This window comes from Pimephales promelas, chromosome 9 (genome assembly GCF_988280905.1).
Source record: "Pimephales promelas chromosome 9, fPimPro1.hap1.1, whole genome shotgun sequence".
In the NCBI taxonomy this organism is placed as follows: Eukaryota; Metazoa; Chordata; class Actinopteri; order Cypriniformes; family Leuciscidae; genus Pimephales; species Pimephales promelas.
Genome location: NC_142777.1, coordinates 27,416,280 through 27,428,927, shown reverse-complemented (window position 1 = coordinate 27,428,927; position 12,648 = coordinate 27,416,280). Strand labels below are relative to the sequence as shown.

General features: G+C 37.9%; 1 protein-coding gene across 3 annotated transcripts in view; it reads left to right on the top strand.

Annotated features, from left to right (window-relative positions):
* Window positions 1-263: 263 nt before the first annotated feature.
* elf1 (E74 like ETS transcription factor 1) overlaps window positions 264-12,648 on the top strand; it is a 41,744-nt gene continuing 29,359 nt past the window's right edge. The window contains exons 1-2 of one of the 3 annotated variants that reach the window (XM_089134937.1): window positions 334-352; window positions 505-631. The gene's annotated coding sequence lies outside the window, so the exon portion shown is untranslated. Of the gene's footprint in view, window positions 632-9,498; window positions 9,811-12,648 lie in introns of those variants that run through there. The other 2 variants (XM_039655189.2, XM_039655188.2) reach the window with 2 other exon arrangements.

Below are 12,648 nucleotides of genomic sequence, written 5' to 3'. Positions count from 1 at the left end.
ATCACTGTAACCCAAATAATTGTTTAGCTTATATGATAGGTGCAATGTTACTGTGGATTAAATTGTTTAAATGCAAGATGCTGTTATGCTAACTGAAGGAACAACTGGAGATGTCTCTCATTTTTTGTCTATGTCATCCCATGGCCCAATGAAAATGAGCAAAACTGTAAACACTGCTCACACAAACAAATTTTTGATTGGTCTACAAGGTGCCGACGTCACCCATCCTATCTGCAACCCTGAAAGACGCGCCACTTCACTGATTACATGGGAGCGTTTTCGCTTGACGGCGCGCGTCGCTCGCTTGCACTGTAGTTGCGGAACGCTGGACCAATTGCTTTCGAGGGAAAATGTGAGCGCAAGGAATTCCCCACGCATTGAAAACAGTGTAACCTTATGTTAGGGAAAAAGAAAGCGACGAAACTCGCTCAGAGCTTTAAAAAGAATGCGCTTTTAGAAGATTCTGTCTTTGCCAAAGAGGATAAAGCCACTTCTATTTAACAGGACTGCATCTGGGAGAAGGATTCGGATGATGACAGATTGCTCAGGGATTGTTTCACTGAAATGATCGAAGTGTTTCTATCACTTACTCAACCTTGAAACATGTAAATTATGGCACATTAAGATGAAGGTAAGTGTTTGTTAAGTGTGTACCATCTCTCTATGCAATTGCAAAAGCTTTTATTTAAGATATTATAGTTGCTATGAACTTTTTAAAGTTATTTATCAACGCATTTCAGATGTAGGATGTCTTTTATACGTTCTTCTTATTGTAACAGTGACTGCGCAATGTATTTGAATGTACAAGCATTGTTTATTTCATTCAGGTTTAGGGGAAGCCACTTGGATTTGCTGACATTCTACTAAACCAACATGTCATCATTCTGATCTTATGACCGTTCTGATCTGAATAGCTCGTAGGATAGCTTGACATACTGCTCTGTTGTACCCCTCTCTCATAACTGTGCACTGAGTTGTTCCAGCATGATTACAGACATGTGACCATCGTGACTGGTTCAGTGTGAGTATATCTTGCCTCAGGCTGACATTGCTGGTCAAGACACAGTGAGGGCTTCACATAAGTGTGAACAATCAGATTTCCAGTCCTCGGTGCTTGGTGCATCCCTGTTTTCATCCAGACCATCACTTATTTGTGGATGCTTATATTTAAAACTGGTTTGTCTTTGTGTCATTATCACTACTTGTTGTGACGAGGATCAGAAATTAGCCAAGGCTTAGGGCAAAAATGCCACCAAGTGAATAAAATGCCCTTGATGTGTGGGCAAAAGTGTTGTTTATTCGATATAACCCAGTGATGAGCATATTCCACATATTCCAGAAGACGACCTATTGTCTTGTCACATAGTGAACCATTTACATATGTATTTGATGTTAGGTTAATGTATGTATTTAAAAACCTCAAATCCTTGTGCTTTTTCCAACTTGGCTTCTTACAATATGTAGCAATTCACGTGTACTGTAATTTCATATTGTAACAAGAGTAAGAAATCCATCAGATAGTGCAGAGGAGACTCCATACTCATTTGCCACAAAGTACTCTTTCCCTTCATTTGTTTTTCTTTATTTCTGGCTTGATGTCTCACCCATTGTCTAAATGTTTGCCAGATGTTTACATTTTGGGGTGGGGGCTATACAAAGCGCCCCTGTGAGACATGCATTTTGAAGAGTCTCTTTGACTGTAGTGTTCTCAGGATTCTGGCCATTGGGTGGTGCTGAGGTCAGGGAGTGCTTGTTTTCTCCTGCTTTGGGAGTGTGTGATATTAGTCAGCTCGGTTGATCCAGAAATGCTATCAGCTGGTTCTGATACCCCCTCCCATTAAAACATCCCCCCTCCCCAGCCCTCACACACCCTAGAGGCCTTTAGATAGCTGGAAATTCCAGTCCTCTGAAACTAATTATCCTCAATGAGAGGCTCTAAATATACCCAAGTTGGTGCTGTCTTGACTCTTTCCTTTTAGAAATACAGTCCCCTTTTATCCTTATGACTTTATGTCTCAGAACTCATGCCCAATGACACTATTGTGCCTTTGAACTGGAGAGCCAGAAGGCACAAAGGGGCTTTTAGATGCTCTTACTGCTTCTTTTAGCAGGTGAGGCACGTGGCTGAGATAACCCAAAATGACAATGAGAGGTTAGGTATGTGGGAAATCTCTATGTAGGGAACATCCGAGCGCTGGAATATGTGGCCGTGACGGCGACTCCCATCTGGCCTTCTTGGAATATGCAGCCAAGTCAAGGAAAGTTAAAAAAGACGGACTTGGTCTAACTCGTTCCACTCTGCTCTTGCGTCTGATGGTATATAGAAAGAACATCTCATGAGAAATGACTTAATGGGCTGGCTATTGATTTGTCTCCACATTTGAAGACATCAGTCTTTATAAACTCGGCATCCAGGAACTGCATCACCAGGGCATCATCAGCTGAGAGCTTGCTGCAACATGAGCCGCCTCTTCGCAGACTGACAGACTACACGCATCAGCAAACATATCTGGAGTGTGCTAGGACAATGCATAATATGACATGTCATTTTTCTGTGGGAAAAACTTCAAACACACAGCATGTGCAAAAATGTATTGACATTAGGTCTAGGTCAATGACAAGAACAAAACAAATGTTATGTCTCTGTATAGTGGGTGGGGAAATGTAAAGTCCATAGGCTTCCACAAGGTGGTGGTGTTCATATATTGAGCTCAACAACACTATCCAAACCTTTGCAAGAAATAAAAACAGATGTCCAGAATCTAAGGGTAACCCAAGATCAATTGATAGAACTGTCACTTGGCTTTTTGGGCCTGAGAGCTGGCAGCCTGGGACCGAAACAGATTGATTGATTCTGGACATCAGTTTTTATTTCTTGCAAAGTTTTGGTTTTCTGTGATGCATTCACCATTGATTCCTCCAAAGATACTGTTATCGAGCTTGTTATAGTTGGCAAGCCACACTTTTTTTTTTTTTTTGAAAATGCAAAAAGGATTTTTGACATCAAAATAGTTAGTGAAAATGTGTTGAAAACTATAGTGAGTCGATGAAATTGTGGTGTTACATTATATATCCGTGCAAATTTCCTACTGTCAAGAAAATAAATATTGATGCAAAAAGTTTTTAAACATTTTAAAAAGTATATTTACCCCATAAACCCATTTGTTTAAAAATATAAATATTCATAGCAAGTATAAAAATGCATTGCTTGATTGCTAAAAAAAAAATCAATTGCACTGAACACAAAATCATTGCCCTGATGACACATTATAGGAAATAAATAGACTCACAAATCATGATTTTCTTAGTCATTAGTTTTCCTGTTTGTAAACTAAGACAGTTCAATGAATACCCCAAGTTGTTGCTTTCCTTCACTCTGTTAATTATTCATGTCTTAGCATTTTTTATCAGAAAATAAATATGGAATAGAGAAGTTAGGGTCTTTTTGTATTGTTTCTTATATAAATTAATGTCGAGAAGTAGTTCTTAGTAACTCAAGAGGATGACATCAAGTCATCTTGGTTTGACACCTGATACATCTCCTACCAAATTAGCATAACTGTAATTTAGAAATAAAACTTTTCCTCTGTTTTCTTTTACATTATATTTATAGAATGATATATAGGTTAAAAGGATAGTTCACCCAAAAATGAAAATTCTGTCAGTATTTACTCACCCTCATGTTGTTCCCCATCCCCATTCATCTTCGGAACGCGAATTAAGATATGTTTGATGAAATCTGAGAGCTGGATCACTCATCCATACCAGTCTATAGGCTTCTTGAGGGATTGAAACTTGCTGGCCTCGAAAAATTATTAAAGACATTGTTAAAACAGTCCAAGTGACTACAGTGGCTCAATCCTAAGTTTATCAAACGACGAGAATACTTTTTGTGCGCAAAAGCCCCCCCAAAATAACGACTTTATTTCAACTATTAATTTCCTTCTCTCTCTGGGCCTGGAGTCAGCATATGATCTGTTGTTGTACGTCACACGCATCACACACATGACCAGCGTCGGCTAATATTGAGCCTACGTGTGACGTAGCTTTAACTGACTATAGGCGCAAAGAGAAGGAAATGAATAGTTGAAATAAAGTCATTATTTATGTATGTTTTTGCACACAAAAAGTATTCTTGTTGTTTGATAAACTTAAGATTGAGCCACTGTAGTCACTTGGACTATTTTAACGATGTCTTTAATAACTTTTTGAGGCCGGCAAGTTTCAATCCCTGAAGAGGCATGGACTAGTATGGGGGAGTGATCCAGCTCTCAGATTTCATCAACAATATCTTAATTCGTGTTCCGAAGATGAATGAAGGTCTTACGGGGTTGGAACAACATGAGGGTGAGTAAAAACTGACAGAATTTTCATTTTTGGGTGAACTATCCCTTTAAAGTCATGCTGCCGTAACCTTGCTGTACAGATGGCAGTAGCCAAATACGTGGGAGTCTCATTAAGCATAGAGATACAAGGACGACTGCCTTAGTTTTGACTAAGGAAAGACAAATATGGAAAGCTTGGGTATATTTTAGCCAGGCACATCTTATTGCTGATGTCGGTAAGAGCTGGATTTGCTCTCCAGTGACAGTTTATTACATTGACTGAATTGTTAATATAGTTTTGTAAAATGGCAATTATCTTTAAAAAGTTACCTATTATATACCAATGAAGTTACATTCAGTTGTTTTCAGGTCATAAAATGTACTTACTTTAGTTGACCTCAAATTACATTATAACATTTGTTTTTCATTAAAAGTCAGTGTGTGAAAGAAGTGACGTAGGTCAGATGTTGTGTAAATGTTGAGATTCAGATGGTCCTTTAAAGTGGCAGATGTGACTAATTCTTCCAGCTGATTTACAATTGAGAGTAAAAACTGTCTAATGTGTGAAGGATCATGGCACGTTAAATGGGAGTCTGTTAGTATTGCTCATCATTGGCAGCACCACTCCGTCCAGTAAAAGCTCCTTTCAGTGACTGTCTCGCTAGACAGGAAAAGAATAAAGCAATCAAAGTAAAAACATTTTTTTTAAAATACTGTACCTATTTAATTATTTATTTTGATTATATTCCAAAAGCCAATTTCAGAACAACTGGTTTCTCTTCCATCCCTCAGGCTTAGATTTAAATAATTTAAATAGATTGAGACATTAGGTATTCTTCTAGCATAATGCTTTCCAGTGTCTGGCCCTCAGAGAGAAAACATACCATTTGACCATTTAAGCTGTAAAACAGAGCCCACAACCATCATTAGCGACTCAGCTTGTGTTGTATTTCACTACAATGTGAGTAAAAGGCACAGGCACTTTCACGGTCTGAGATAAATGACGAGTTAGACTGATAAAGAATTAGCTTATTTTAAAGAGTGTCAAGTGTCTCTGTGTTGTTAGATTGTTTTTTTTTTTTCACCCCTCTTTGCTCTGGTCAATACTTTCCATCCACAGATGTGTGATTTGAACTGTGTGGAATGTTGGCCTTGCTCTTTGTGTAATGTTTAATTGGTCGAGGTTTTGTGAGGATCGTATACTATCTGGCAAGCGGTAGAAACTTTCTTCTGCAGACCAAATAATATTTCTCTCATATCATTAAGAGATAATGCGGAAGATGGCTTTGTTACACCATTCATTTTGCTTTCACATACCTCATTGTAGTCCTCTTGTTAACTGTATCCAGCACAAACAACCTATCCAGATTTCAAAATAAAATTTAAAGGGATCAAAATACTTTTTTTCACCCCAGTTGTACACAAAAAGAAATATTTTAAATTGTCTTGCCCTCAGCCATTGCTTTCAAATGTTGTTTGCATGTGTGCACATTTAAAAATAGCTCTTCTGACATTCTAAAAATGTTAATTCCACTGATGAAAGAAAGTCAAAGAAAGTAAATAATGACTACATTTTTTTCTTACTGTTCAGAATTATAAATTGTTCTAAAACGAAACATTCTAAAAACATTTGTTGTTGTTTAAACGGCAATGATATTGCTTTCCGGTGCCTATTATGTTTCCCGTATTACCTAACCAGTAGTTATAAATTTGCTAAATTACATTGATAACAAAGCTTGAGTGAGTCTGTGGAGCTGAAGGTTATAAAACTTGTAATGGAAGTCTAAATTGCTGGAGGGTTCTTTTTTCTTCACTGGGAGTATCTTTATTTACCTGGCTGTTAGAGTCGTGGACACTTCATCGCATATCATGGAGGGAATGACTCAGCATCTTAGCGCTGTAACGGAATTTCCTCTGAAACTCCCTCCATCCCACTTCACATCCACTCATTTCTTTCTGAAGTCGTGGAATGTTGTGTCTATTCATAATTCCACATGTCTTGTCATTTTTAGCAGACAGGATTTCTCAACGTTGATCAGATGTAATCTTTTGGTCCACAATCATATTTACAAAGGCTTCTACCTTGGAATCCTGTGGACTGTGGTGTGGCATTCAATTAACCTTTATCCTGTCAGTGTATTGAAGCACGCAATAAACTGAATTCTGGTCATCAAGGACTATAGAAGGGCATGTTTGTAGTGAAAATTGTAGGTAAGGCTCATTTCCCAGCAAAACCTTGTTTTTCATGCACATAGTACATGGTTATCTCCATTAGCTGTTTTAATGGAATGGAATGACTTAATGTTCCTTCTGTCTGGATTGAATTAGAATACTCCACTGCCCTTTTCTCTTGCCCCTTGGTCCTTTGAGGACTGCCCCATGATGGTACGGAGGGAGGGCTTTTCTTTGTGCACAAAGCCTTTTGAAGCAGTCGCCACCCGACCTCAGTTTCTCACAAACAACACGACCAGCCCCGAGAAGTGCTTTGTCTTTGTCGATTATCTCAGGGCTATGCCTATTTTTGGACCTGTCCTCTAATGCCACTGTTTTACATCTTACAATGATAGAAGTAATATTGGACAATATTGCACAATGGAGTTCTTTGGTATCACTGTAAATGAGACATTTACAATTAACTCGATGCTCTCCTTACAAACGACAATGGTTTTATATCAAGACAAAACATGTCAGTTGGTTAGAGTAAATTAACTTTAACTTAATGAGTGTATTAGCATTCCTGAGAGTACTCAAGCCACAGTTACATTTTATGTCAGCAATTCATTTGAAGTAAATTCATAGGAGGTAACAGAAAAAAAAAAGATCCACTCCGGATATGGACAAAACCAAAGTGTGTCATCTACGTTTTAAAACAGGCACACAGCAGAACATGAGGCCTTCTTGTGGTTTGGCTGTGTTTAGCTTGGATTCAGTCATGCAGTGCTAGTAAAGGCGAGTGGGCTGGTTTTTATTTTTAGGCTGAATAGGAAAGGTGTGTCTTTGAACTTTGTCAGCAGAGGCATGTGATCATGGTCTGGTTGCTGTGAGGGCAATTGAATTATTGCAACACTTTCTGTAGAGCATATACAGACAAGGTTAATTCATTTCTTTTGCTATATACTTGTAAAGTCTATTACACGCACTGTGTAATCAATCCAAGGTCTTATTTGTAAAGCTTTCCTGTATCCCAAACTGTAGAACGCTTGCGCTTGCAACGCCATGGTCATGGGTTCGATTTCCAGGGAAAGCAAGAACTGATAAGAATGTTAATGTTTACTTTGAAATGCAATGTAAGTCTCTTTGGATTAAAGCGTCTGCCAAATGCATAAATGTAATGTAAATGTAAATACACTACATTATATTATATAATATTATATTTTTATGTTAGACTTGATTAATTGATTTGACAGCGCTAAATATTATTATATTATCCATCTATGGCTTGAACATATACATTTAATTTGTAGATAATGACTGCGATGAGATAATTGCTGGTACAAGAAATATTTTAATTGACAATTTTACTCTTTTATATTTTTGTTGGTGCCACTGCCATTTTTAGCAAAACACTAATATCATATGCACGTGTCATCTCTTTGTGCGTTTATTGCATGTGTAGCCTGTTGGACTTGTTTGAAGTGTCCCGCCTGATGTCACAGACGGTTTATATATCATTGTTGGCACAGAGGGACAGGTGCTCGCCACGTGTTTACACATTTTCCATCACATGCTTGATGCTGAATTGAACATAATAGGCCACCCAATCTATTTTACTTTTCTTATAATGCATGTATGCAGTATATAATGTACTTGCTTAATTTCTTAAGCAAGTTATTAACACACCCATGAGACTGAAGGTTACCCAAGAGGCCTGACTGGTTTTTTTTTTTCTTTCTTTTTTTACTCCTCAACAGTTAGTTCATTGGTACAGTTTTTTTTTTTTATCTCAGAAAGAGACAAGTAGTTGCCGGTAAGCCCTAACTTAACTGCTGCTGTAGTTAGCAAAGTGTCAATTAGGTTACTATTTGTCTCTTTGCATTCAATGTCTCATTTACCAACTATTCTAAATGGTGCATTGACAAAACCCCACTGCGTTTCAGCGCTTTTCACCGAGCCATGCCATGCCACAGACCCTGGCTTCCTGTTTGTCAGCTGGCTTGTCTCAGATAAAAATGCCCCACAAAGGCTATGGCTGCATATGCACAAAGATAGAGTGAAGAAACCTAAAGGCAGAATGGGCATATTGACATGAATTTGATATATTTGTCCATTCTATAGAGTGTTTGTCACAGAGAATGTCCTCCCAAAACGGAAAGACTTATGACATATTTTGAAAAATGCCTCAGTCACTGTTATTTACGTCATTCCAATGATGTTTTGTACCCCGTTGAGTTTTAATGTGGGCAAACAACAACATTGAGGGTGAGTAGTAGCCTAAATGATGACAGAATTTGCATTTTGGGGTGAACTATATCCCTTTAATGTTGAAACATTGGAATATAGCCGAAGCAAGCAGCAGAGTCACAATACTGTACTTTCTCATTGGTTGGAATAACGTAGTGACGTAGAAACCAGTGGTAGGGCCTCTGATGAATTAAAAGTGTTTCTTTAATCTGTTCTTTTCAACGGTGAAACCCGGTGGGGCAGCTCTACCAGTTTTATAATGGATGGCTTTTTTCATGCCTCATATCAAACATAAAGCCTGCTTTATGAGGTGTCATATGACCTGCAGGGCCACTCCCATTTCACCTTCTCAAATAAAAGCTCTGGCAGCACTCAAAACAAGAACTACATGGATATCTAGTCAGTTTATATACATTTTGGTTTTCGCTCTCCTTGAAACATCTCATTTTAATTCTCATTTCATCTGGTAAGAAACCTTCGTGCCTGGTTTACTCCTGCCACGTCTACGTCAAGTTGATGAAAACCTTTACACTCTTACCCAGTCTTGTGTTACCCGTCTCGCATAGCTAAAGGTGTAGTCTGCTTGTTACTTTGTCCAGGTTCCCCCTCCCCCACTGCCCTCACCATCCAATCCAAACCACAGCCTGAGCTCACCTGAAGTAATTTGCATATTAGGTCTGCCCTTGCATCTGATTGGTTCCAAGGCGAAGTTCTGTTTTTTACAGCCTGTCTGTCAGTGGTTACTCAGGGGGATGAGTCACAGTGAGAGAGAGCTTTGCTTTGCAGTACTTCTCTTTTTTAAAGATTTCAACGCGCAACCATTGCCCTCCCCTACAATGTTCTCATTTTCGTTCGCTCTACCACTGAAGCGAGTGGGAGAGGCAGAGGGCAGGTCAGTGTTCAACACCTTGAACATGCCATTTGATTCGCTTTAGACACACCCTTGGATTATTATTATTTTTTTTTTTACTTCTGTCAACGTAATCTCTCTTTTTTAAAATAATACATTTTTTATCTGAGTTTTTTTCATGTATGTTTAACTCCATAACCATGGAGTTTGACATGAAACCACTGAACGTATAAGGTTAGTGTCCATTTTATATCTTTATGACGTAATATTATGCTGTTGTATATCTGTTAGCGCCAAGTATCTGTTGTCTTCACTTTGTAAGCATTATTCATCTTTTTTCCATGTACCTGTATATGCAATATATTCTTACATATACATATATATATATATATATATACCTGTATATTCAATATATTTTCTGATTTTAGGTCAAGTTTATATATATATATATATATATATATATATATATGTATACTGTATATATATTACGATGCAGCTAAGCAAATCAATAATATGTGCTTTTAGTCTACTATTGGTCAAATGATTGACAATTTTATTACAAATTGCTGCAGACGTGTGTAAAAACTGCAGTTGTACAAATCGAACGAAATGTATTTATGATATAGTGTGCGGTATTTACAAGTTTATAGTCACATGTTTTGCAAAGTATCATTGCCTTATATGGGAACCGAGAGTGAGGTAGGCAATCGTGTTTTGTAAGCCTGTTGACCAAGCCCATACGACGGTTGGAGTGGGTTGCAGTGTCAAAATAAACTTTTCAATTACATCTTTCTCTGTTTTAGCTATATGCTTACAATTTTGCCAAGTTTTCACAGTGCGCCAATGTACCTTTTGTTCACGTAACTGATGAATTTGCTTTTGCGTAGTGTGTCATTGATTCCATTACGTGGGCTTTTAGATTTCAGTTTGATTTTTAGACTGGCTTATCAGGCCTCATCATTACCGTGAAACCTTGTCTGAATGTTGCTCATCCTGTTGTGCTAAGAAACCACAGTAACTCTGGAGAGAGGAGAGTGACAAACAAATCTACTCATTGCACCCGAGCACCTCTTTTTTTGCTCTTTCTCTCTTTATGAGATATAACGCTCGTAGAACGTCATTTTGCCTGAGTTCACCACGTGTAATTATGCCTGACACCATACTTACTATAGTAACTTGTGTCATCATCTCCATGGTATGTGCTGAGACTAGCTGTAAGTAGCAGGGTAATCAGTCTGCTAGCGAAAACAGTAATTTTTTTTGACACGATTATATTCAAGCATGTGGCCATGGCCAAGAGGGATGTTGAAAGAGTTTTTAGCTCAGACAGTCACACGGGCAGCAGCTTTAAGCTAAGGTCATTGCTTGCACTTTTAATTCATATTTTGGTAATATTCCTAATTACATTTTAAGGTCTTTTATAGATATTCAACTAACATCATATTGAGCTTCTTATTTGCAATTTGTAATGTCAAATATTACGATACGATTACGTTTGATTCACTTGTCAGAATCACATATGAGAGCAGTTTGGTGGAGGTCAGAAATTGTGGACTTCTAGGGAATTTTCCCCCATCCAACACACCCTATGTCATATGACCTCAGGTGTTCAGGGCAATATCAGATTTTACTTTAATGGCTCTGTTATCTTGTCAGGCCCCCTGTTAGGTGGGAGATACCAACACCACTGAAACCATTATACCCGGCTGTCCCTGATTTGTATTGTAAATGAGCCAAGGCACCTGGAGTTGGCCAGTAGTAAAACACAGGCCCCTTTGCTGTGAATTGCTTTGTGTGGGGCTTCTCTTCAGGTCTGAGTTTCTGTCACAGTTGGCAGGGAAGCTGGTAGTGTCAGATTGGCTCTTCACATAAAACAGCGTCAACAAGTCCCTGCCTGTAATTGGATCATTAGGTCCTGCTGAGCAGGAGGGGTGGACCAAACTGCTCTAGCTGGTCTAGCATGGAGAACACAAGAGGGTTGGGCTTGACAAAGAATATTTGTCCTCTTCCTGTCACAGGATTGTGTGGCATGGATTAGTTGTTGATATTGAAGTTATTGAAGAAAAATGCAATATGCCATTACTCGTTGAATAATGCAATATTCAATATGTGATGTGATAATTCTTTGTGTAAAATGAAAAAGTGCGTAAAATGCATTTCATTTGTTTAATTTATTTAAAAGTTGAACATTATGTTTCACATTCTTTTTTTTTTTGTGAGAAAATAACACTTGCTTTGTATGTAATGCTACAGTTAAACACTGCTGTTCACATCACTTTTAGAAGTAAACCAGGGGGGTTAAGGTAGATTTACAGAAAATAAAATACATCTTAGTCTTCTGATTCTTATTAAAGTTGCAAAAGTTATTCAGCCAAGAGCAGTGTGTGATTTTTCTGTTTTTTTTTTTTTGTTTGATGAACATTAAGCACACAGATGGAAGCAGCAGTGTTGCTAAGGTCACGGTTTTCCCGTGGAATTTGGCTACTTTTACAATGTTGCCAATGCCATGGCTTGTTTTTTAGCCTGACTGTTGAAAGGCTGCTTTCTATGCGTATGAATACTTTGCTTATTGCGCCTAATAACATTAAGCATCTCAAAAGTATGTAAAGTCATGTGTCTAGTCTACTGTCTGCGTCAAACTACAATGTGGACTTTTTGAAATCTTTTGGAGTATTAAAAATCATGGATATCGCGGTATGTATATACGCTTGCGATATTCCAAAATATCGTGCAGCCCTATGTGTGGATGGTTATGAGAGCTGTTGTTGAGGCTTATATTGGAGACTACGGTTTGTTCAGTTTTTTGAAATTATGCTTTGGCATCCCTCCAGCTTTAATTAAATTTTTGGAATTGTAGATTGAGGAACCAGTTTGGTAGCTAATTAGAGGCTTTGAGGGTATCTTTTTTCAATGTTTAAAAAGTTCCTGTCATATAGCATAAAGCCTTTAGAAAGTTCTTTATCTTAGCTTTTGAAGTTAGTGTCGTTGTCATTGAGCTAATTGACGTTATACTCTAAGAAATGTTTAGGAAATTTGAAACTGACTACAATTTAAATATATCTAATGTGACCA